We start from the raw sequence: 26,844 nt of genomic DNA, 5'->3' as shown, positions 1-26,844 counted from the left end.
GCACAAAACAAACCCCAGGAAATTACACCCCGACTCTAAACAGAATCAGTTTCACCGTTAAAAATACAACCTCCAATCGTTTAAATTACTGCAGAATTATCAAAAAATCTATAACCTATAATAATTTCATAAGCAGTGAGACTCAAGCTTCATTAATGAGATCTGAGTTGCCTGAAACACTTAAATACATCCCAAGAATAATACCTCCAAAATGACATGCCAACAAATAGGCGCTTATGATAAAACCAGATCACTGACCACTGTTTTACAAACCAACCCAAATCCTCAAACGTGAAAAAATCTGCTTATTTTTAAAAAACTAATACCATTATTAAGGCGAGACACAGCAGACATAAACACTGGTTTCTCATGCACCTGTCAATTTAGAGAGCTTTTGGCTTTACAGTGGGGATTTTTATGTCTAATGTAAAGAAAATACATTTTAAAGTGTTTCTTTGAATGCATTTTAACAATTTCTGCTTGTAGATTTTAATTACAGTACATGTTTTAACTCAAAATTATTAAGTTTGATGTATTATAAATTATTAAGTCATAAATCTCCACTGAAATACACTAAACTGCATAGTTTTATTCATATCTATAATCTGAACGTTTCTACAAAAAGGCATGATCATCCACTCAAAAAATAGCTCATTGGATGTACTCAATTTAACTGAGGGCAGGATTTCCATCCAATAAATTTGTTAAGCACCAACTAAAAAAAAAACTATTTAGACAATCAAATACAATTGAGTTGGTCCAACATGATTTTATCAAATAAAAGTTTAAATACATTTGTATCTTTAATTAATTTAAACTCCAAGCTCTGATAATACAGTATCATGTCTTTTATGTGTCATACATTTTGAAGTCTCTCAGTTTTAATTAAAGTTATCCTAAATGAACTAAAAGACCGATTTTTGAGCATATTTCATGGATTACATATACAGTTGATTGAGACTGATCTCAGAACTAATTTCAGGATAGTTATTGCTCACTAAGCAAAGCATCAAACTGCAGTTTTGCTAATTACGCTGCCAACACACAAAGCATGGGTCCTTCTTTCTGCAAGGTGTTAATCTCCAAACTCAACGCATTACATGAAAATCTGCTAAATCTTCAAACTAAAGTGAAAATTAAACTCTAACAAGTCTTTCTATTACCTTTAAACACCCAAAATTTCTTTAATTGTCAACATTTCCCTCCCTTAATTCAATAAAAAGGTAATTCAATAAAAAAGGTAGTTGGACCAACACAATTCCTTCATGTTGTCCCAACCCAAAACGCTTAAGTTAACTTAATAGTTTACAAATTAAAGTGGACTGAACATAAAACAAAGAAATTAGCTGAAGAAATGAAAAGAATTGTGTTGTTTCAGCTCCTTTTTAAACAGGTAGTTTGAACAAGAAGCAGTAATTTTTTTGAGCCTACATTAATTGCCTGATTATAGAAAAAAAAATACTGTTACTCTAAAAAGTAAAATCCTAAAATCCTCTCTTTAAATAAGCTTTCATTTTAAAGTGAGGAATTTTGAAACACTTCATCCAATGCTTAAATGTTTGTGCTATAAAATGCATGCGCTTAATTCATCAAATAATGCCTCATTTGCAAATTTAAACAAAAGTCTGAGAAACTTGTGGATCACTGTGAAAGTGTGGTGAGAACCACTAGAGCATTTTTATCCTATACACCTGCAATGTAAAACAATAAATTTAGTCCATCAAATACTAAACGGCATACCAATATGGGTGCAAAAACACGCAAATATCTTCCGTTTCAAAGGTCTTCCAGTTTCACCCTTTTAATATGAGGGGAGGGAGCATCCAAGGCCACTTCTCTCCAATGAGGCGCAAGATTGAAGGCTTAAGTGTTTCTTTGTGGCCTGACAATGGCAAGTGTCAGGATGTTCAACGCATATGCTTGAAAATGTCACTCAAGGTCGTTGGAGCAGACAAACATGAATATATAACAAAATCAAACACTCTTTGTAGACGCGGCTGCATCTGCGAAATCACGCGTGTGCTGTATAACATGCACACAAATAGCATGAATCTCTAATAACAGCCTGGAAATACAAAAAAAAGCTGAACTTTGCAGGTGTTGAGGCAAGTCTCGCTCTCTGGCAAGGACGTTCAACCTTGAGTCGTGACCCAGTGATGGAGCGTTCAGGAAATAGCAGAGATTGGGACGACAAATAGCAAATCAAACACACAATGAGCACATGTACACACACACAGACACACACATACTGTACAGGTCAAAACTGCAGCTCTGGAATTCATCCATCCAACAGGCTGGCAGGTCATTTTGACATGGCAAGCTAACTGGGATTTACGTGTTAAGATAAAACATTTACATTATTAGTGTTTTGCAGAAGTAATGCTTCTAGCAATTTTTTTTACTTTTTTAACAGTTGATGACATTTCCATGTTGAAAAAATATTCTGACTTCAGATGATCCACAGATAAACCAAAGACAACTTTGTCCTTTGTATTGTATTGTATTCTGTTCTGTTTTTTCCAGCATAGGCTCATTTTAAAAACGAAGCCCTATATATGATTTCAGAGATCGCAAATTATGTAGCCAGAGCTACACATGGTTACATTTCATTTTTAAAATGAACGCTACTGGCCGGTATGACGCCATTCCTTTTCGCGATTCACATATGGTCTCCATATGGACGGCTTTCCTGCTGTTACCAGTTTGTCCCATTAGCTTTGACCATGATGACGGTGTTCGAGTACGGTGAAGAACAGTTCCAGAAGCAGGTAAGACAAAACAGATCCAAAAAGTAAAATCAACAAGTAAATAACAGGGTGAGAACGTGGTAAAATTTGAAAACGTGGTAAAAATCAGGCGAGGGCTTTTCTTTTTCTGGATTGCTTTTGAAAATTGTTGGTTGGGTTTAGGAAAGTGGGTGAGTGGGTCAATCAAAACAATTGGTTGGGTTTAGGGAAAGAGGAGGGTGGGTCAGTCAGTCAGGTCAGTCAGTCAGCCAGTCAGTAAGTCGACAGCGGCCTCTGATGGGCTTACACGAAAACAGCAGGCGCGAATGGCACTCTCGAGAGAAATTTGAGATCTGAAAAGCATTCACAGAGGCCTCTGGTGGATTCACGAAAAAAAATGCTAAAAAGTACCTCCTGGGACGTATTTCATGTTTCCAGAAATGTTTATGGAGGTACGTTTTCAGAAAGAGCCTGGGTTGTTTTTTTCAGGGCAGAATCAACCTTCCACCAATCAATCAATAAATCATAATGATTGAATAAAAGTATTTTAACCTTTGAAATAATTTCGGACCTATAGATGATAGATTTTCTAATTTATAATGAACACCAAACAAAAATCATTTAAAACAGCAGCATCTAATTACATTTCTACACACCAATTTGATTTTGATTAAAAATCATAATTTTTCGTTTTTTTTTTACAGAACAACCCCTTCCCTAACAGTTTAACCCCTTACATATGAGAAAATAAAATAATAATAGAAAAAATTAATAAAATAAGAAAAATAATACGACATAAATAAAGATAACTGCTATCCTAAATTCTTTTCAGGGGATGCATTTGTACATTAAGTTACATAGTTACCAAATTACATTGGTGACAGGTTAATTCATCTCTAAATGTACATATTTAAATATCTTGTAATACGTTTCCACCTCTGTCAGTCATTTTTTTCCTTTACACAGACCTGTTTAAGTCTCTGAATCCACCGAGCCACCTTTGGAGGACCTTCTCATTCAATGTACTCAAACAGCATAGTTCACCCAAAAATTGAAATGACCAATAAATGTATTCACTTTCAATTTCACTCAGTGTATATGACTTTCTTCTGTGGGATAAGCACAATCAGAGTAGTTTTAGTTATGCCTGGCCCTCCATGCCCTTTTTTTAGTTTAAAGTGCATACATCCATTGTAAAATCAACCCACACACCACCAGTGGGTTAATAGATGTCTTTTGAAGTGTGTTGATGTGACTTCCAGTGGCAGCCCAATGCACATAAGTTTCGGGAATAGACACGTTTCATGGGAATCAAACTAGCTTGCTTTACGTGCTTTGCGTACTGCATCATTTTTTCATAGAGGTCAGCCAAGATGTTGATGAGAACGTGCATTCGGCAGCCACCGGAGGTCAGTCATTTGAGTTTATAATTTAAAATTGTAAAAAAATTAAATACAATTGCGTTAACCCCCTAGTGGTGTACACTGAAAAAAAGATTCAAAGATGACTCCTTAGATTTACAAAATTTTTTAAAGTTACTTGGTTGTAAACAATTCATTTAGGCTGAATTTAAACAAACAAATTAAGTAAATAAATTTTATTTGTCTGTTTAAATTCAACCCATTGAAATTGTTTGCAACAATGTTGCAGACGTCATTTTTAGTTCTACGATGGTTTTATGCGTCTTTGGAAACTTTAAAAAAGGGTCACTACCTAATACCATTATACACCATGGAAGAGAACATTGTAACTATTCAGAAGATAGTCAGAAGTCATTTACACTGAGGGCCAGTAAATAATGGGGCATTTTTCATTTTTGGGTAAACTATTCCTTTAATAGTCTTCAAACAGCACTTCATTAAAGTCCACTTGAACTGGGAAGCTGCAACCTTTTTTTCCATATTGTGACGCAGTTCCTAGAGAAATGGAATATTACATATAAAAACAGTGCATGTGGCGTGCATCTTCAACTGAGTGAGCTGACTGGGTGTAGTGAAGTAGGCATTTCATTCAGAAAGATTGGGAAATGGTTTCGGACAGCCGATTCGAATGTTATCACTCGACTGAATAGGCGTTATCAGTGGTTATCAGCTGATATAGGTCAGTGGTAGGCTCAGAAAGCTGTTATCATCTATCCACATGGTTAATCAGCTATAGATCACATACGACTGTGGCCGGAAGTTAACGAGAATTATTTTTATTATTTATTAAATTTCCTGTTAATTGTGTTTTATTAATGTCTACCCTATACCCTAGCCCTAAACCAAACCATCACAGTAATTGAAAAACAGATCTGGAGTTCTCTATTATTATAGCTAAATTACCATGTGGATGGATTATAACAGCCTTCTGAGCCTACCAGTAGGCGCAGAAGGCCACTACAGTCCCATATCTATCAGCTGATAACACTGATAATACCCATTCAATCGAGTGATAACAATCGAAGCGGGTGAGTTTGGAAGAGTTATTACAACCTACCAGACACCTCCTTACTATTTCTGTTTGTTGTCAAAACTGATAGAGAGTTAGAGGGGCGCGGTTATGTATGTTAGCCACGCCAAATACCTCAGACAGACGTAATCTGAAAATTGAACTGAAAACAAACAGGAAGCGTAGTAGAATACAAGGGCAAACGTTTTTTTCTTAATGACATGCACAGATGAACTGTTCACCACACAACTAGCAATGTTCTTTCATTTATTCATTTTCCTTCGGCTTAGCCCTTTATTTTTTAGGGGTCACCACAGTGGAATGAACCGCCAACTCTTCCAGCACATGTTTTGTGCAGCGGATGCCCTTACAGCCACAACCCAGTACTGGGAAACTCCTATACAATCACACACTAAGACCAATTTTGTTTACTCAATTCACTTATACCGCATGTGTTTGGACTGCGGAGGAAACTGGAACACCCAAAGCAAACCCACGCCAACACGGGAGACCGTGCAAACTCCACACAGAAATGCCAACTGGTCCAGCCAGGACTTGAACCAACGACCTTCTTGCTGTGAGGCGACAGTGCTAACCACTGAGCCACCGTGCCGCCCAAATAGCAACATGAGCAATCAAAATCATATGGTTAGTTTTAATGTCCTTTGTACTTTAACAATTTCAGCCAATTAGCAACAAATGCAAGTGATAAGAAACAGTCTATCGTTCATCCATTGTCAATTTTGTCAGAGAAACAGCACTGAAGAACTCTTCTGATAAACAGCTGTTCGTACACAGCAGAAATAGTTGATGTCAAACGGCCAGTTATTTAGTCTGCCAGCCGATCCTTAGAGACCCTTCAGTTCCTCTACAACACAGCAGCGGCTTGATATCAGACACCCAGGCGAACATGACACGAAAAGAGGGCCAGATCAGACCAGGATCCCATCAAAGAGAGCGTGGAGGAGCTCCGGGGGGAGCCGTGGTGTTCATCTGTTTCAGTCTGCATCAGAGAGGAGGGCTGCTTTCTGTCACCTGCGGAGAGAAGAAGCAGGCAGAGCCGTCAAGCTGTCATTGACCTGTGGCAAGACTGTGGTGCTGCCGCCGCTGCTGTTGGCGAACGGACAAAACTGGATCTGCTTAACTTCAGAGAGATGGAGGAATTCAGACTGACGTCGTGTGATGTGTCGACTACAACAGGCCGTAGATCATGTGCAGATGTGAGATATTTCGGAGAGATTCAAAGTGAGTTTTCCCACATCTTAGGTTAATTGCTCTGGGGGAGGCATGCTAATTCAGAGACAATGGCATTCATCCGCAATTCATGAGCAAACTGATTTCAGATTCAGCTAGACAGCATGGAGGTGTCCATTTGCTATTGAGAATCCATAGAATGCTGGTATGCAACCAAGTGAAATGCAATCATAGCAGTGTTATATAAAAAAGTCAGACAATAGTGGTTTTCCCTAAATAATGAAAAAAACCTTCTTAGTGTGTTTCCTTGTATTATCCATGATTAATATTTAAATTAGTTTGATGATCTGAAAGTAAAAGTGTGACATGCAACAAAAAAGAAAATAAATTGGTCAGGGGGAAACACTATAAACAGTAAATATGAAGGTTTAATTCGCTGTGGCGTCCCATGATAAAAGCAGCAAATAAGCTGAAAACATACCTGTCCAACTGCTTGTTAACGCAACTTTCTAATCAGCCAATCATGGCAGCAACTCAGTGCATTTAGGCATGTAGACATTATCAAGATGACCTGCTGCAGTTCAAACCGAGCATCAGAATGGGGAAGAAAGGTGATTTAAATGACTTTGAACATGGCATGGTTGTTGGTGCCAGACAGGTTGGTCTGAGTATTTCAGAAACTGCTGATCTAATGGGATTTTCACGCACAACCATGTCTAGGGTTTACAGAGAATAGTCCGAAAAAGAGAAAATTTCCTTTGAGTGGCAGTTCTGTGGGCGCAAATGCCTTGTTAATGCCAGAGGTCAGAGGAGAATGGCCAGACTGGTTTGAGCTGAGCATCTCTGAATGCACAACACGTCCAACCTTGAGGCGAATGGGCTACAGCAGCAGAAGATCACACCCGGTGCCACTCCTGTCAGCTAAAAACAGGAAACTGAGGCTACAATTCACACAGGCTCACCAAAAGTGGACAATAAAAGATTGGAAAAAAACGTTGCCTGGTCTGATGAGTCTTGATTTCTGCTGCGACATTCTGATGGTAGGGTCAGAATTTAGCGTCACCAAATAAAAGCATGGATCCATCCTGCCTTGTATCAACGGTTCAGGCTGGTGGTGAAGTGGTGTGGGGGATATTTTCTTGGCACACTTTGGGCGCATTAGTCCCAAATAAGCATCGTGTTAACACTACAGCCTACCTGAGTATTGTTGCTGACCATGTCCATCCCTTTATGACCACAGTGTACCCTTCTGATGGCTACTTACAGCAGGATAACGCACTATGTCATAAAGTGTGAATCATCTCAGACAGGTTTCTTGAGTATGATAATGAATTCACTGTACTCAAATGGCCTCCACAGTCACCAGATTTCAATTAAATAGAGCACCCTTGGGATGTGGTGGAACGGGAGATTCGCATCATGGATGTGCAGCCGACAAATCTGCAGCAACTTCGTGATGCTGTCATGTCAATATGGACTAAAATCTCTGAGGAATATTTCCAGTACCTTGTTTAATCTATGCCACAAAGGATTAAGGCAGTCCAATACTAGTAAGGTGTACCTTTATAAGTGACCGGTGAGTTGTATGTGTTTTGATATATACAATCAACATTTTTAAATGAATAGTTTTACATTTCTTCAATTTATTATTTTAAATGTGTGTTATTTGAAGTGCTTCATGGGATCGTAGATCACTGAAGCCAATAAGTACAGTCTTTGTTTTTGTTTTTTGTCAGATTTTCTTGCTTTAAATTAAAGTTTGGCTAATTTGCTTACAAGGCTTACAACACTTTAATGAAGACTTTTTACAATCTATATGAGAAAAAGTCCTCGGGAAATGCACTAGGGCTCTATCTGGAATTAGATGTGCCACAGATGAGCGAACTTTGCAAAGGGGCCTTCAAAATAAGTGTTTGCATGATAGGTAACGTGCTACACTTCAAGAAAGCAGACTGTTACTTTAGATTGCTAAGTTTGGAAACATAAATACTTAAATATGTGAATACATTTGGTGCAACATAAGCAATTTACAAAGATATCAGTTTAAGTAGATGCTACAAACCAATTTTTGACTAAAAGCTTGAGATAAAGCATTTCTCAAATGAGCGAAAATAAACGCTAATTATAACCATTTATTTAGTTTTTTTGTAAATGAGCGACGTTTTTATGAATTTCTTTTGGCTGGCACTGGACACACATGGGGAGATCAGAAACCAAACTGCGTCTTTGATATACATGTCAGATGAAAATTTGGCGTTCATGAATAATGAATGCATGTGGTGGGGGAGCATCTTCAATGAGCTGTTCGTCCAGGGTCTAATGACTTCACCGGGAGACCAGCACCAGTCATTTCACACCACCAACAACCAGTGCTTTCATTAAGGCAACACACTGCAGGTCAATGAGGTAAGAAAAACTAATAGTTGATGGTTACATTAAGAATTGCAAATCGTTTCTAAAATAGTGTTTAAATATGCAAATAATGCATTATTAAATGAAATATGTGTTAATTTGCAAACATTTCTAGCACAAAAAGTCTGGCTCAGAATGTGAGATGTTAAATGTTTTAGTTGTACAAGAGAGCGTGGTCCTGTTATCTCAAAAAGCTGACCTGCATTTCAGTGTAAACAGGAAAATATGCTCAACATGAGCGGAAGCATCTTTTTTTTTTTTTTTTTTTGCTCGTTTTGTCCCAGCTGTGTGTTGGCAAGAACTTCACACAGTGCTAACAGATCTATTTCACAAACAGACAATACGGCTAATTGAGAAACAGTTGAGCTGTTGACACAACGCTTGCCAAGATGCAAAGCCATTTTTTTAATGTGTTGCAAAGATTGAGTATTTATTATTTAAGTTGTGACTGCTATGACCTTACATGAACTCCATTTGGTATGGGTGACTGGCAGTGCTAGGATTAAAATACCTTTGCATCCTGAATTCCAGGAAAGAAAGAAAAAAGATTAAATACTTTTAGCTGGATCTTTAAAAGTTAAGATAAAAATTATGGTAAGGAAACGTTATCGATGGGGAAAAGGCTGATAATGAATGTTTCCAACAAGCAATAGCTTAGAAACATGAGTAAACTGCAAAATTAAGTATAAATAAAATGCCAATGTTGTTTGATGGTAAATATAAAATATACAATTATTTTAGTTTCATTAGCTACGTTTCCCATCCACCTATTTTTATGCTCATTTTAAATATGTGCATAAAAACGGTTGATGGAAACGCCAAGATGTACATAAATTTTGAAAATGCGCATAAAAAACATGCGCATAACTGAGTAGGATAAACTTTTTATTCGATTATTATTAAAAGATGCACATAAACTGCGATGGAAACACTTTTACTGAACAAATTCCAGTATGCGCATTACAAAAAGTCATGTGATTTTGTTATAAGAGAGCATGTGATGATAAAACTGTGAGTGAATGGATAAACCAGCAGGCTGAGTACACTGTAAAACATCGGAAATGTTGTTTTCGTCATTCTAAAACGCCTTAACCATTTCAGTATTAGTATTATCATATTATTAATTACCTCCAGAATCAAAAGCATCTGTGCTCCGCGTCTCAAGCCTTAAAACCCCACTGTGCGTTCAATGCGTGTCAGGATTGCCTTCTGAAGCGCAAGTCATTTATTAAATGAAGAAAAGATTCACGCAGCTTCTCTTATCGCAGCAAATGAAATTTTTACTGGCACCAGATAATCAGGAAGTGACGATTTTGTTTGCTTTGACTTGTTGGATGGAAACGCCGCTTTATTTGCACATCTTTTATGCAATAATCCAGTTTTGTCCATAAAGTTAATTCGCATTTTTGGATGCAAACATAGCTATTGTCACTTAAGTGTCCTTTATTTAAAAAAAAATTATCTTAATGAACATGAAATAAAATGCTAATTTAATTCAACATTAGGAATAAGAAAAGTTAAGAAATAAATAATACAAAAAATTTATACAATTAATAAAAGATCAAACAATATTTGGATAGAATAGTTGGCAGTTCATTCATCTGCTGACAACCTCTGACAAATTAGGGACTAAGCCGAAGCAAAATGAATGAATGAATGAATGAAAGTATAAGTGTCTAACAGTACCATTACAACATCATGAACCTCCTTGGGTGACCTAAGGTCAAGTGCCATGCCGTTAAAGGGCAAAATGAAGACAGGAAAGGTCAGCAACTCTCCTGTCAAACTTCCAGCGTTTAACGCAAGATCTTTGAGTTGTATCATGATGTAATAAGTGTCACATTTGATGCAAACATCAAACAAATCTCTCCAAGCAGCCACATATTCAGAGATGTATAAATAAATGCACCTAAAATTGAGTGTTGTACGCAGGGCTTCTGATTTCTGTCTATCTGGGTGGACTGGGGTCAGTAAAGGGCCTGTAGGAAGTGACTTCATGAGTGAAAGATGTCAGCTTGTTTTCCTTTTTTCTTTTCCTGTTGTGTTCTGATAGGAACTTCCTCTCCAAAGGGGGTGGAAGTAGGTGTCACTCTCCAATCCACCCACATCACGAGGGGAAATGTCCATCACACGCCCCAACAGCCCGACGATGAGCAGACTTCAGATCCCCCGAGTGGCGATTAATTAACATTCTGTCTCCGAATCGATGACACCAGGATGACCATTTCCATTTGTCTGTACTTTATCTACAGTGTTGCACATCCATTCACAAAAACACATGTAGGTGTTCAGAACATGACTGTTTAATGAAAAAAATATGTAGAACCCTATGATTTCCGTATTGCGGATATTGTGGGTGTAATCATGGAATTCAGTTGTAAAAAAAGGGATTGTATAATTTTAACATTTAATGGAATCTGTTTATGAACTAGTGACAGATGTCTAGCTTCTCCAGCGCCTAGACTGCAGCTCCACACACAAAGTTTGGCCAGAAGAATAATAGTCATGCCCAACAGAGCCTGGTATCTCTCGAGGTTTTTTCCTCACCACTGTTGCCACTGGTTTGCTTGGATCGAGACTCGTGAAGCTGCGCTTCGGTGGATTTGCTCTTTAGTGTTTCAACTTTCAGCAGTGAAATTAACCACACTGAACTGAACTTCAACTCTGAAATCTTGACTAGAACTATGTTAAGCTGCTTTGGCACAATCTACATTGTAAAAGCGCTATAGAAATAAACATGAATTTAATTCATGAATATTTGGATTCTATTTGCCATGTTTTACTCACTTTGACAGTTTCTACACAAACGCAGGGTTCCACACAATTCCTTGGTGTTTTTCCAACACAAATCAATTAAGTTAATCATTTTTACAAATTTAAGTGGATGTTTTTAAACATAAAACAATTAGTTTGTTCCCCCCAAAAATTGTGTTGTTGTTGTGAATTGTGTTGTTTCAACCCATTTAAAATAAGTAAAATCGTAGGAGGTTGAAGACAAGGACAACTTTAAAAAAAAATTGTGTATGTCTGTATGTATGTGGTGTGAAATTATGGAACAGATTCTCAAACAATGTCAGGGTGTGTTACGTTAAGGAAAAACACACTAGTCAGATAAATCCAATAGCAAGTGATTTAACGTATTTAAAGTCAAGAAATGCCCAGAGAGCAACAAATACAAAGCGTCCAGCGTCAGGAATGGAAGTAGCAGAATCGGGGGTACCCGAGAGTCCAAAAGTGAACCAGATCAACGAGGTTCCCGACGAGACACAGAGAAACCATAAACAGGAGTAACGAATTGACAATGAAGCACGTAACAACGCTTCTTAAATAGGTGAATCTGAGTACCAACAGCTGGGCTGAAGACAGACCAGCTGATCCTAGTTAGTGAATCACGTGATCACAACACACAACAGAAGTACATGGAAGAATACAAAATCCCACGTGACAACATGACAGAAGGAGCGCATGCATCATCAATCGTGACAGGGTATTAATCAATATAAAAAGTTGTATACATGTATATTATTAAAGGAATATAATGAATAATAGAGTTGATTGAAAATGAACAAAATGAGAAAGGTATGTAGAAATTTCAATAAATGGCTGTTTGCAATACTACGTATTTTTTTGGGTCTATGTTATAAAATGTAAATGTACAAATGGAATCAAACATATAATTTGTCAAAGATGCCAAATAAATAAAATAAGTCTCATGTAAAGCTCATATGTCTCATGTAAAAAGAAGAGATAATAAACGAATGATGTGTGCGGTAATGAAGTGGGGAAAATGATAAGCTTGTACTTCATCTTGCTCCATTTTGACCATGTTGAAATGTATTTTGTTTAAAGAATTGTTTTGTGTATGATTTTTCTGTTTGAAATAAACCGAATCAAATCAAAGTTGTTTGATTATTCAGGTGTATGTAGTATGCACAAAATATTATTACAAAAATAAGCTGAATTACTGTGAACTGATTTTTGTGAACCGGTTTAACAAAAGCAATGATAAAGCTGCTTTCACAGGCACTGCAACTGACACTTTTAGGTATGCCATCCTTTTAAAAAAATGTCTCAGATGTGGTTGCAGAGGGAAAACTGTGCCCAGCAAACAAGTTCTGTTGTTTACATCTGTACAGTAGCTTCCCTCAGTGGGCCTTGGTGATCTAAAGCTGCCGGTGTTTTGCGGTCTGGCTTTTTTTTCCTGCAGAGTTAGTCACAGGAGCTCAGGTGGCCGTTCCAGAGTGACATAACAGCTCTGCGCCGCTCTTCCTCCAGCCGATGAAAGATTGGTAGGAGCAAGTGTCCTGCTGGCGATGCCCCGAAGCCACAGGAAACCTCATCGGCTGCGGTGTCTAACAAGGATGTGAGCTGTGGTGATGGCATATTAACGCCCGAGCCCCCCGATGGACAGTGAGAATAAAAAGACAACATGGCGATGATTCAATATGAATTGTTTCAGGTCAAACAATGGTTTTCACGACTGGCCGTTCAAAGAGTGTGGGAGAGGTGAGTCCATCTGCACTCTGAGGTTTGAAATATTTGTCATTGTTTTTCAGCTAAATGCCTCTTTATTTTGGTGTATTGTCAGTGGGATTGAAGGTTCAGCATGTTTTCTTCTGGTAGAATGTGTGTAAAGTTGAATATGTAATAACATTTACATTTATATAATGTATTATAATATAATTATGTAATTATATATTATTATTATTCATTTTATACTGTAATTATTTGTTTAGCACAAAAAAATCAACATACACATCTATGGTGAGAACAATAAATCACAAATTACGTACATGTAAAAAAGTAATGAATAAGTTAATACAATTCTTTTTTTTTTCTCAAGAAAATAATTATTTATTAAATAAAATGAAACACACTGTTTATATATTATTTCAAAAAGTACTATGAATGAAAGAATTAAGAAATGAATACCCAAAGCCCAAAGGGCAAAGTTGGCCTATGCTAACTAGTGTCACTCATCAGCAACAGCAGTAATCGGATCCTCAGAGGAAAGAAAGTCTTTAGCAGAGGCCTTTGAGGAGTTTGGCCTCATTGATCCAATCAAATGCTGTTTGAAACTGGCTACGCGGTCAGTTACAAAGCTTTGAAGGAGATCAGTCATATACTACTGATCATTTATACATTAGAAAGTCTAAAAAGGTCTCAATCAAACCATATTTCTATAGTGATTTAATTGAAATATTATGAAGCTATAATAATTCTTTTGTACATGCATAAATCAAAAATAATGACTTTATCCAATAGTTGCTTCTCCTTAGTGTCAGTATAGGGCGCCATTCATGAGCTCTGCGCAGTGACGTATTTTTCTGGATTTTGAACGTGTCTGAACTATTCCTGTCTATGGAGGATCAGAAAGCTCCTGGATTTCATCGAAAATATTTTAATTTGTGTTCTGAAGATGAACAAAAGTCTCAGGGTTTTGGGGTATGTGAGGTTAATTCATAACATCATTTTCATTTTTGGGTGAACAATCCTTTTACGACCTCTATAAAGTCCACCTTTTCAAGAGCCTACTCTGCTCTCATTGGCTCAAAGTGTTGTGATTAGTTCTACTATCCTTACAGCCCATATCAGAAACCAAACTTCCATTACCATCATCTGAATTTCAGCTCTGGAGTCATCAGCTCTAGACCTTGGTGGGCAGCAAACAAGTGGACCAAGACACACTATTTCAGTGGACAAACTATGATGTGGTATTTGAGTTAGAGAATTCCCTAATTAAAAAGCCTAACATCTGACGAAAATGTCTGAGACCTAGGATTTTTCAGTTTTCTCTTCCTCGCTGTCACAGAAAAAGAAGAAACAAGTGTGGTTTATTTATAAACTAATTTCAAGAGGATCACATCATTATGATCAACATGGCTGGCACCTCATTAGCTCTGTAATCTGCTCTATTAGATGATTACGGAAGCATTATAAATAACCAGAGTTTTTTACTTATCTTCATCTTGAAGTTTCCCCCCTTCCACCCCTACTTCCCACCCTTTTTTTTCGATAGGGCGACACGGTGGCCTCACAGCAAGAACACCGCTGGTCTAACCTCCTATCTGGCCAGTTGGCGTTTCTGTGCGAAGTTTCTATGTTCTCCCCGTGTTCGCATGGGTTTCCTCCGGGTTCCCCAGTTTCCTCCCACCGTCCAAAAAAAACACCATAGCCAATCGACTAAACCAAATTATCACCCAAGATAACCTTAGTTTACACTTCTCACACGGCGATAAGCAGGGGAGTTCTCGAGTCCTACCTGAGCTTGAACTCCCCTCTCGCCTTCTAACGGGAGGGAGCCCCGGGCTCGAGGATATTACGAGCTCAGGGCTCTCTCCCAGGACAGCAAGCCAAATACGCTTTATTGATTATCAGTGTGAACTCTTGCAAATATATCAGCAGAAACGGCCTCGGCTTCAACAGAACAAACAGACCAAATTCTGAATGTAATAGGATCACTAAGTATCCAATTGGGGAATATATAGATGGATGTTTCGACACTAGCGAAAGTCGCCTTGATGCTATATCCAATTCGGTCTCTGTAGTTCACGAGACTTTATCTAATTTGTCACAAAGAGTGTCTTCGACTGACTCTCGTGTAATGGAAACCGAAAACAGGATCTCTACCACAGAAGATACACTGCAGGCCCGCGAGAGTGAACTATCTACTTTGGAAGACGTAAGAATCTGCGAATAGTCGTTTTACACGAGAAAGCAGAGGGCTCTGCCCCGCTCGCTTAATTCCTGATTGGAAAGATGCCAAAATGGCTCGACCTTTCTTTGATCTAAGGCTTGAGATTGAGAGTGATCGTTCTGACCTGCTCCAGGAGGCAGTGACCCACCACAGAGCATACTGGTCAGATTTCTACGCTACGCTGACAAAGAGCGCACTATACAAGCAGCACTTGATTACACTCAGCTCAGCTCATCACAAGTTCTCAACTGATAAAGGCTGACTTTTTTATGTTTAGATTTGGTCTTATAATGAATTGATATTATAATATAATGATGCGGTGCTCATGGACATGCGCAATATACTGACACTGAGTAGAAGAAACTGTTGAAATTTTTTTGTTTTTTTCAGGTTTCTGCCACTCCAGTCTTTTAAATTATTGTTATGGTGGCAGAGTCCAGATACTAGTTATGTCTTGTCCTGTATGTTGTGCTCGGCTTGAGTTTTCTCAGGTCGAGCACTCCTTTTGTCATTGTGTGTCTCTGTGTAGGCGCCGTCGTGAGTGCGCTCAGGCCATGCACACTACCGCTTAATGCAGGCACGCGAGGTCTGTGCATGCTTGGGACACGCGCTCTTGTACTTCTGTTTGTGTTTTGTTCTGTCGGCATCGCGCTGTTTTTTCTCAGTGTTTCAGTCTGTCAGTTTTGGTGCAGTTAGCGCAGAGATGAAACATGCGCGTTGCATACTGTATGTGTGAGCGCACGGTAAGGTGTCTTCCATCTGTTGGTGTTTCTAAGCACGTGGCTCAGTGTTTACATTGTGGCCGCGTGCATCAGTGTTGTGCTTTAGTGTTGTCTTGTGAAAATGCGGTTAATGAGTTCTCTCATTGGCTGCGTGTTCTTGTCCCGTTTTACATGAGCACATGGCTTGTGGTGTTTTCTTGTCATGTGCTTTCCCGTCTATTGTCTAGTCCCACCCTCCTTTTAACCCATTATTAGTTTATCCTGTTCACCTGTCTGTTTGTTAATTATTTCTGCTTATATTCTCCTCATGTCTGCTGTCCTGTGCCAGTTCGTTGTCGTTTATTCCCCTGTCCTGTCGTGGTGTCCAGTCCTGATCCCTGCCACCCTGCCCAGTCAAGTTTGTTTGTTGTTTATTTGTTTTATTAATGTTTCCCCCTCAGGGTAGTTTGCTTTGCCTTTTATTTAATTTTATTTTAAATAAATACTTATTTTTACTGCACCTGAGTCCTCAGTTTTTTTCCCCACCCACTGATCGTGACTGTTTTCTGTAGGCAAAAAAAGTTTTATTATAGTTTTCAAAATATTTTAAATGAACCACTGAAAACATACGATCTGTTTAGAGGATGTTTTTGGTATCTTTTTATGACTCTGGACTTTGCTGTCAATGTGAGGTTGAGGGAGGTCTCGAATTAAATCTAAATATATTCATTTGTGTTCTGAAGATAGGTCTCAGAGTTTTGAAACAATATGAGGGTGAGTAATCATTGACAAAATTGCCATTTTTGGGTGAACTATCCATTTAAAAATCCTAGATTGGACCAAAATGCGATCAATTTTTAAGAAGAAACACTCATTTAATTTTTTAAATGTATTTAAGAGACTGTCAGTCACTAGTGGTGTTCATTTATGTCATTCTCCAGACCTTCCGCCCCACCAGAGCCTTTTCAGACTCATTCTCCATGTTTTGGCACGCGGAATGTTTAATTAGCTTTGACTGAAGTGCGATTGACCTCTCGTGTGGCTGTGGAAGAAATCCTGACAGCGCTGTGCAGGTGTGAAGTAAAACAGGAATAAGTGCAGCGGCCTGAGCCTGCAGTCAGGAGATCCCAGTGTGTGTGTGTGTGTGTGTGTGTGCACGTGTGTGTGTGTGTGTGTGTGTGTGTGTGTGGCTGACAGCAGCTCTCCTGCCAGGATGTGTAACCTCACACGGCCAAAACAGGAAGGCCTGCCAGTCACTTAGTGATTGACGCGTTGGCGGAAATTCATAAAGGTTCCAGAAGGGCTGCAGTCCATGTTCAAGGGTTGGTGACTCTGGGCCACCTGGTACAGTGCAATAAGGACGCACGAGAAAGAGCTCTGGTTACATGTAAGAGCATACTTGCCTGTCTTCCAGTTCTCCTCTGGGTCAAATAATGCCATGATAAATACTTGAATAAAGCAATAAATACTGACCCAGAAAAAAATTGTTTATGAATAAACAACAAAATAAAATAAAATAAAATAAAGCAGTAAATGAATGATAAAGATGGCAGAAATTATAAATACTAAAGATGGCAGGAAAATATGTAAATAATAATAATAATTTACATTTACATTTAGTCATTTAGCAGACGCTTTTATCCAAAGCGACTTACAAATGAGGACAAGGAAGCAATTTACACAACTATAAGAACAGCAGTGAACAAGTGCTATAGACAAGTTTCAGGTGTGTAAAAGTCTAAGAAGCAAAGCATTAGACATTTTTTTTTGAGAGAGAGAGAGAGAGAGAGAGACAGAGAGAGAGTAATAATGATACCTTTTAAGGTAATTCAAATTAATTAAAATAATGAAAAATATATGATAACTATGATAAATTATATCCACTTATGCATAATATAACATATCTATCTATCTATCTATCTATCTATCTATCTATCTATCTATCTATCTATCTATCTATCTATCTATCTATCTATCTATCTATAACAAACAAATGATAACTAAATAAATAAATTGATAACTACAATTAATTAATAAAACAAATTCCTTTTATATTTGAGCATATCAAAAGAAGGGCAACGCAGTGGCGCAGTATGTAGTGCTGTCGCCTTACAGCAAGAAGGTCGCTGCTTCGAGCCTCGGCTGGGTCAGTTGGCGTTTCTGTGTGGAGTTTGCATGTTCTCCCTGTGCTCGCGTTGGTTTCCTCCGAGTGTTCTGGTTTCCCCCACAGTCCAAAGACATGTGGTACAGGTGAATTGGGTAGGCTAAATTGTCCGTAGTGTATGAGTGTGAGTAAGTGTGTATGGATGTTTCCCAGAGATGGGTTGCAGCTGGAAGGGCATCTGCTGCGTAAAACATATGCTGGATAAGTTGGCGGTTCATTCCGCTTTGGCGACCCCAGATTAATAAAGGGACTAAGCCGAAAAGAAAATGAATGAATGAGTGAATACCAAAAGAAACTACGTAAACTGTAAAATGTCTGCAGTTCTGTTCACAAACGAATAAACAATATAAATTTAAAAACGTAAAATTAAAAAATTTACAGAAAACAGAAGACAAAAAAATTATAAAATATATAATTAAAATAATAAACTAAATAACTAATTAGTGATGCAAACATTTCACAAAAAAATGTTAATTGAAGCAAAAAAATATAATTAAAACTGTAAAAATTAAATAGCAGAAGACAAAACCAAATGAATAAATAAATACAGATAAAAAATTAAACGTATTTAAAAAATAAAAATACTATTCAAACATTGAGCGTCCAAATTACATTTCTAATAGCTAGAAATTTTTGTACCTGACACACACACAAACACAAAAAAAACTTGAGGGCCAACAGACACTAAAAAGGTTTGGAGTTAAATGGGATCAAGATGTGGAGATCTCGGCCCCAGAGCCCATCTGATCAAGTGAAAGTGTGAACAGGCTTGCTGTCTCACAGCTGAGAGTGATCATGACTGTTGCATCATGGGATGTGTCACAGTATGACACAACAAACTGCCAATTATCAATAACCACTTCAAACTGATTCACGCCCCTGGGAATCTGGAAACTTCCATGTAAAGCTTCAAGAGTGAATTATAGTCTGCGTACTGTGGTATTACCTAGATTTCTGTTTACGGTGAGCAAAAAAAAAAAAACTTCTTTTGATCAGATGACAATATCGCTCAGAGACCACCCAAAGAAAGTCATTTTACAAATTGCAATCAGATATTCAAAGTGTAAAAGGCCCAAGCAGAGATACTGACATCTTTTTTTCCTTGCCGGCCACCAGAGGGCTGCTGCTTCCTCTCACTGTTACAGGTTATTATTGCTGAATACTATTCCTAGTGTTTGTAAAAGATTCCAATGTATTATTATGTTGCCAACAATGAGAAATGATACAAAAAAATCTAATTTTGTTTTGAAAAACAGTTTTCCTGATTTATATGCAGATTAGTTATATTTTATATAATTCAATATATATATATAAAATGGCAACTAGATCATACCTGTCAAAATAAGGGATATGCCCACCAGAACACATCCCCGACCCACCCCAGAAAAACCCCCAAATTACTAAATATCTAGAGCTGTTTCACAGTAAATAAACAGTTAAACGGTCAGTAATATGTTTTATTATTAATATTCACAAAAGAAAAAACAAATAGTATACATTATCAGCAAATAAATTAGCAAACAATTTAGCATATTAAAATTAATTATGAAGCTGTTATAAATCCCATTAATCTTTTCTTAACTGTAGACACATTCTGATTAAAGAGCAGCGAATAAATCTCTTGTTTTTGTTTGATTACATTAAATAACAGAGGTGTCACTTTAAATACGCATGCATCTAACATTATAATGAAAGCATTCGATTGCTTTCATAAGTTTTTATGCTAATTTAGGATAAAATTAGTTGTGTTTGAAAAAAAAACCCACCAAGATTGACATCTTTAGAATTATTATTATTAATTATGTGCATATGTCTGTTCAAACATGCACCCAAAACCCAGACTTTCGCTCCTCTTCATATTGCATGTACAGAATCAGAACCCCCGCCATGTCTTTCAAATATGACAGTTTATTGTACACCAGTATTTTCAATGGAATTTCTGTGCAAGCTTGTTGCTACTGACGGGCGCTAGCGGTTACAACTGTCTTTCATCTCGTTTTACGCTTGAACAACTAACTGAACGCTAAGTCTATTAAACTGAATGTATTGTCATTACATTACAACATCGATGCTGTAAAAACAATCTTGTGAAAGTGAAAAAAGTCACATTAAGCTTTCACCGGAATTTTATCATTTGCTTTAAAACTCTAGCTGTGCATAGAGCCCATTCAAGTTCTAGTACAAATCTGAGTTGAAGACCGGTCAAACGAGTTGGGTTGGGATTTATATAATCCAAGTGACTCCTTTGAATTGACTGAATAAAAAGATTAATTTGTTTACTGATTTACTGATTATTTATTTCTTCTGCAAGCCACACCATTATGCTTGTAAGGTAGATTATCATAGGCGGGAGTTAGCTAAACCAATGTCTTGTACTATCAGCCAATCCTAAATAAATGTATATCCTATATTGTAATGTACTGAACCTTTTTATTTGACTCTATACATTTTCTTATTCAGATTATTTCACAGATTCGTTGACTCTTTCTGTGGGGGTACGGACTTATGCTTATAAATGTTTTAATCAATGAGTCACATTTCTGGTATTATTATTGGCTAGAGGAGGAGCTATAAAATTATTTTTCACAAAACACCATCCCCAATTAGGGCTCCATAATATATATTTTCAGCATCGATATCCTAATGTGATCATCCACAATAGTTACACTGCAAAAAATTTGACCTTAAATTCACAGTAAATTACTAATAAATAATAATTGCATTACTTTCACAGTAAATACTGTATGTAAATTCACAGCAATTACCATGAGGTAGTTCACAGTAATTTACTGTGATTTTGTTACATTAAATTACTGTAAAATTACCGCCATATATTGTAACTTCACAGTAGATAGTAATTTCATTACTGTGATTGTTACAGTATTATCTGGTAGAATTAACTATATTTTACTGTGGAAGCAGGCATTCCTCGACTTTTCATTCTGACATTTAACCTGACTTTGAAATCAATTTGGGTGTTTAACAGTGTTTGGTTTTATGAATTAATTAATTTTGGTTCCAGTTTATAATGTTTTGGCTAAGCACAAAGTTATAAAAATTTTATATTTCCATGTTAACCTTAAAAAACTAAACAAAGGTGCAGTGCACCCAAAAATGAAAATTTACTATGGCATTCATGTCGTTTCAAAACAGGATGATATTCTTTCAAGTTATTTTTGAAGATGTAACCAATTCGTTTTTGGAGCTGCAATAACATTATGTTATTTCTAAATATCAAACAAGTGCCAATACTGGCATAAAAGTTCATTTGTATTAATGTCTATGCTGAATAAAATAAAAAGATTTTGAATTCCCATAACTAACATGAAAAAAGATATAGACCTTTTTACAGTAATTTGCTGTAATCATGCAACTTGCCATACTTTCACAATAAATTATGAATACAACACATTACTGAATTTTTACAGGTAAATCATGTAAAGTGATACTAATGTAATGTACTGTAAAAATTTACAGTACCTGTCAGTTCCTGTGTTCCATTTGTTTTCACCATGTGACCTTCCCCATGTGCTCCTTTGTTCCAGTTCCCGCCATTTGTTAATGTTCATTATTTCCACCTGTGTCTCACCCCTGTACGTAATCAGCTTAATTATTAACCGTGTATTTAAGTCCCTGCGTTCAGTTAGTTCCTCGTCCAGTATTCTAAGTTGTGCTTTGTCGTCAACCCATGTCATTCCTGTGTCACCTGTGTTATTGATGTTCTTCCAAGTGATTGTTTGTAAACAAATATACATGTTTAATAAATCCTGCGATCATTTACTTTCCTGAGTGAAGGCGTTACATAATACTGTACCCAAAGAAAAAGTTTGTGACGTGTTTTCCCCTTGTTTTATTTTTAAAGTATTTTTTTGCCCCAGTGTTTTCTTTTCCTTCCCCTCGCAAACCCATGGATTCTATCTACACCCCTGAATTCCTGATCCACATGATGAAGCAGGGGGAAAGCAGCCTCAAGGATCATACAGACAGATTCCTGTTTCTGGCGAATCGATCCTGCTGGCCGGACGACATCCTCTGCGGGTTCTATAATTCCAACTTGAATGCCGCTTGCAGAGCACAGTCGCCCGAAGATGGTCCTCGGGGCAATCTCACCGCTTTTGTTGAGTGGACACTGGTGAGGAATAAACCATCATTAACCACCCGTATGGAAGAAGAACTCGACAGTGCCACTCCAGACCCAGGGACCAGCTCAACTACCATCTGCAGGGAGGATTCGAAAGAGCCCACTGCAGAGGGAGAGCCACCCGAGGTATGTAAGCCATCACCATTGAGAGCGACAGAGCGGAACATCACCGAGCAGGAGGAGCTTAACCAACCATCTGACCAGGTGTGTGAGCCGGCAACATCGCCGAAAGTGGGAGTCCTAGTGGACATCAAGGGACTGAGCGAGAGTCCCACCCACCTACCCACAGCAGAGGGTGAGTTTTCACTGGACCAAACCCCGTTGCTCATCGACTTCTGGAGCGAAGTCATACCCCTTCCGCTGTTTCCAGACAGCAAATGTTTGATTGCGAGTTCCAAGCAACTGTTCCCAGACAGGCTTTCAGCCCTGTTGATCCCCGAAGACGATAGCTCCAGGGTCATGAGCAGCACCTCACCCAATCCCATTCTTCACCTCCACTGATGTCATCATCCACAGCCATTCAGCCTACTCCAGCGCTACAGTCAGCTAGTCCCCCAGCTCACCCTCCAGAGGTCTTACCGAGGGCCTGCCTACCTGTTTTGCCGACCAGAGGTTGTAGCCCTACGCCATCTCCTCCATCCTCCGAGCTACGGACTCCGCCTCGGCCCTCGTACCCAACGATTCCACGTTGACTCTCTCCTCCCTCATCTCCTCCGTGAGCCATCAGCTTACCAGCTCCACCAGGCTCCCTCGTCCCTCTGGCTCCACCTTGGTCAGTCGTCGCCCTGCCTCCACCTATGGACTCCGCTCCTCTGGCTGCGCCTCATCCCTCCATCCTGCCAGCTCCGTTGAGCTCCTCCTTCCCTCGAGCTACTCCTCGGTCATCTGTCGCTCTGGCTCCGCCCCGGGCTTCCGGACCTGTGTCGTCGCTTCAGTCGTGTGTGCAGTCTGCTCTACCTCGGCCCTCCGGGACCTTGATGTCACCTTCGCCCTAGGGCTCTCAGTCTCCTCCTTGGGCTCCACCCCCAGCTGCGGCATTTTTCAGCGACCAATCCTCCTCCATGGCTCCTCCCTCCATCGACTCCACCCTGGGCCGTCCTCCTGGCTGTGTCCTGGGTCCTACACCTCCTGCTTCACCTCCCTTCCTGCCTCTTCCCTCCTGTGACTCCTCCCTGGCCACCTCCTCCTTTCCACACCCTCCAACTCATCTCCCGGTTTCTTCCTCATAGACTCTTCCCTGACCAACTCCTCTCACCCTTCTTTATTTTGTTTAAGGAACGAGGACACGCCTTTTAAGGGGGTGGGGGGGGGGTTACTGTCAGATCCTTTCCCATGTGCTCCCTTGTTTCAGTTCCCACCAACGTTCATTATTTCCACCTGTTTCTCACCCCTGTATGTAATCAGTTTAATCATCTGCTGTGTATTTAAGTCCCTGCGTTCAGTTAGTTCTTCGGCCGGAATTCTAAGTTGTGCTTTGTCTTCACCCCAAGTCATTCCTGTGTCTCCTGTGTTCTCCATGTCCTTCCAAGTGAGTGATTGTAAATAAATCTATGTGTATGATAAATCCTGCAATCCTTTTGCCTTCCTGGGTGAGTCAAGACGTTACAGTAACATGTTGTGAAAATCTGGACATTTTTACTGTGCATATCGCGAATACACGCATAGTTGAGTCTAGGCATGGGACGATAACCATTTTCAAAGTATACCATGGTTTGGAAAAGTCAATACCATTCTTAAGGTATGAGTAAGATTTTTTTTATTTACGTTTTTTTTTGTTTTGTTTTTTAGAACCACAGTCTCTTCAGCAGAAAAGATATCCAAAGATGCAGTTTTAAATTGTAAAAAAAAATATATATATTTAATTCAATAATTAATTTAGCCTGACATGTTTACTGTTCCAAAATATTTTATTTTGTTTCTCAAAATAAAATATATTGTTTTCAAAAGATAAGTTTTTTACCCAGACATTTAAAAAGAATATATTTTAGAGCAGTAATCGCAATACCGCAAAACTGAAACCGTGTTTTTTTTTATCCAAGGTTATCATGCTGTCAGAATCATATACTGGCCCATGCCTAGTGAGTCTGGATTATAATTTACCAATTCACAAATGTTTTTAAGGCCTGTGTGCATGTGAGGGTTTTAAAAGCATTCAGGCCTAAGACACTGTACCATTTGTAACTAACAAATTAATTAAGATTAATTTATTTGTTAATAAAAAAAAAAGACAATGCAGTATTATATTACATTTGGTTATTCAATTACTGTATACCTGAATAAAGTTTGACTCCTTGGGAAACAATAAAATGTTTATTTAAATTGTGTCTTTATCGAATTTATTTAAGCTTGTATATTGCTTATTATATTTTTGCACTCCTATACAGAATCATCCAAATAGTTATTCAACTCATCTGGTATATTTTGCAGAATAAAAAAATATCTCAATGTTTGATTTTTCCAATATCGTGCAGCGCTAATTACAATTGTGCTTTTTTTGTAAAACAGTGCTTCATTTTCAAAAAATCATAAAATATGAGGAATAGTAGCATCACTTTAATTCTATTTTAAATTGAATTGCTTGTAGATTGGCTAGATTAAAAGTAAGTTCATTAATATTGCTTGAAAAGAACAAAAAAATACAAACAAAGCATTGCTTAATGTCAGATTCTGGAGTCTGAGAGAATGGTTTGATATGGTTTTTGTGTCAGTGTAGAGGTTGCAAATTGATTTTCTTTTCAGATGTCAAATAACCTTGGATCCTTATTGATAGATGGCATGAGGCCTTACCTGTCCAGAGAGGTGGACACCAGTGTCAGGACATCGCATGTCTTCATTCAGGCTGTCATTGACACAGAGGAGAGACAGATGCCCTGTAGAGTCACATGACAGAGAGACAATTAATCAAAGGGAGGTGCAAACACCAATTAAGAGGCCAAGAGCTACAGAGGATGTGAGCATCAAACCACCAGCAAACAGTAAATAAAAACATTTGGAAACAATTTTATAGAAAAGAGTTCAAATCTATTAATACAGTGATTTACAACATAATATACTTGCTTATTATTCTGACCAATAGGTGGCGCTGAAATAAAGTCAACAATCTCAAATACTAAAGTGAAAAAAGATGTTTTGTTTGTCAACTTTTTTTCCAGGCTTGATCTGGAGATGTTTAGTTCAATTTGGTAAAACATTTTCTAGGAGTTCAAAATATTTAGAAAGTTTAGTAGATTATGGCTAGATTTAGCAACCACATATTGATTCTGATGCTCTCTACATGACTTGAGGATTCTATCAAGACTAATCTAAAACAATAGGGAAAAACTAGCATTTTTTTCAAAATTGTGAATATTTGACCACAAGGTGGCACTGTCTGAAACTTATTATACCTTCAGGACATGGTGCCAAATCATATACGAAATAATAATATGCTAATGTATGCATAAAATATAGCATTTCATGACAATTCAAAATGGCTGTTGGTTCCGATAGCCCATTCAGCAGTGCATTAACATGTAGCATAATGGTACGATCACACCAGACAAGGATTAAGCATCAAGCGTGAGTGATTACATGTTAAGTAAATGCATAGGCGCGATCAAACATCCTGTGGGAATGAGATGGCATGAATTACATGATTCAAGCAATGACATGGCACATTTTGGGTGCGCTTAACGAGTGATTCGAACAAAACGTTAAAGTTAAAAAATCGTAACTTTGGTGGAAATTCACGCTTTGTTAAGCAATCAAGCCATGTCTGGTGTGATTGCCCCATAACTGCCGTTCGGGTATCCCGAGATCCAATCCCCTTTTCTCTTCAAGTTCATATCCAACTACAAAAAACCCCCAATAAATAATAAATCTTTTAATTTATATAAAGGGCTGTTAGCAAAAATAGCCATTTATCCGATCTCCTGAACACTAGGCGGCACTGTGCATAAACTGTGTAAATAACATATGGTCATGGTTGTCATGAAGGCTGATTTATACTTTTGTATGAAACGTACAGTATGCGGCATAGCCCTCGCCGTGGCTGACGGCGAGGATGATGCACACCTCTCAAAAAATGTAACTAAATATTGCATAGCGCAAGCTCTGTGATTGGTTGGCTTGGTAGTGGTGTCAAATGTGGGTGGTGCTGAGAGCCAGATGGAGTGATTGTTTACAAGTGTCTTGAGAAGAAGCTCCAGATGGAGACTTTTGTTTTGTGTTTACCTTACAATTAAAGTTGTTGCATGTCCGCTGGTTCCCGCCTCTGAATGAGCAAGTTTTAGCTACTTATAGCATTTACAAAAAACAAAACACCCGCAAAAAAACAATACACAGAGGAACATAAAAACCTACTGCCAGCTAGCGTTTCGGAAGTGTTATTGCAGAGCAAC

General features: G+C 38.2%; 1 long non-coding RNA gene across 1 annotated transcript in view; it reads right to left on the bottom strand.

The window, feature by feature from the left end:
- Positions 1 to 25,339, bottom strand: part of LOC130216278 (uncharacterized) — a 34,070-nt gene extending 8,731 nt beyond the window's left edge. Inside the window, exon 1 of the long non-coding RNA XR_008835779.1 lies at positions 25,253 to 25,339. This is a non-coding gene — a long non-coding RNA (uncharacterized LOC130216278). The remainder of the gene's footprint in view (positions 1 to 25,252) is intronic.
- Between the last annotated feature and the right edge of the window lie 1,505 nt (positions 25,340 to 26,844).

Source organism: Danio aesculapii, chromosome 22 (genome assembly GCF_903798145.1).
Source record: "Danio aesculapii chromosome 22, fDanAes4.1, whole genome shotgun sequence".
NCBI lineage: Eukaryota > Metazoa > Chordata > Actinopteri > Cypriniformes > Danionidae > Danio > Danio aesculapii.
This window is presented reverse-complemented; position numbering and strand designations above follow the sequence as displayed.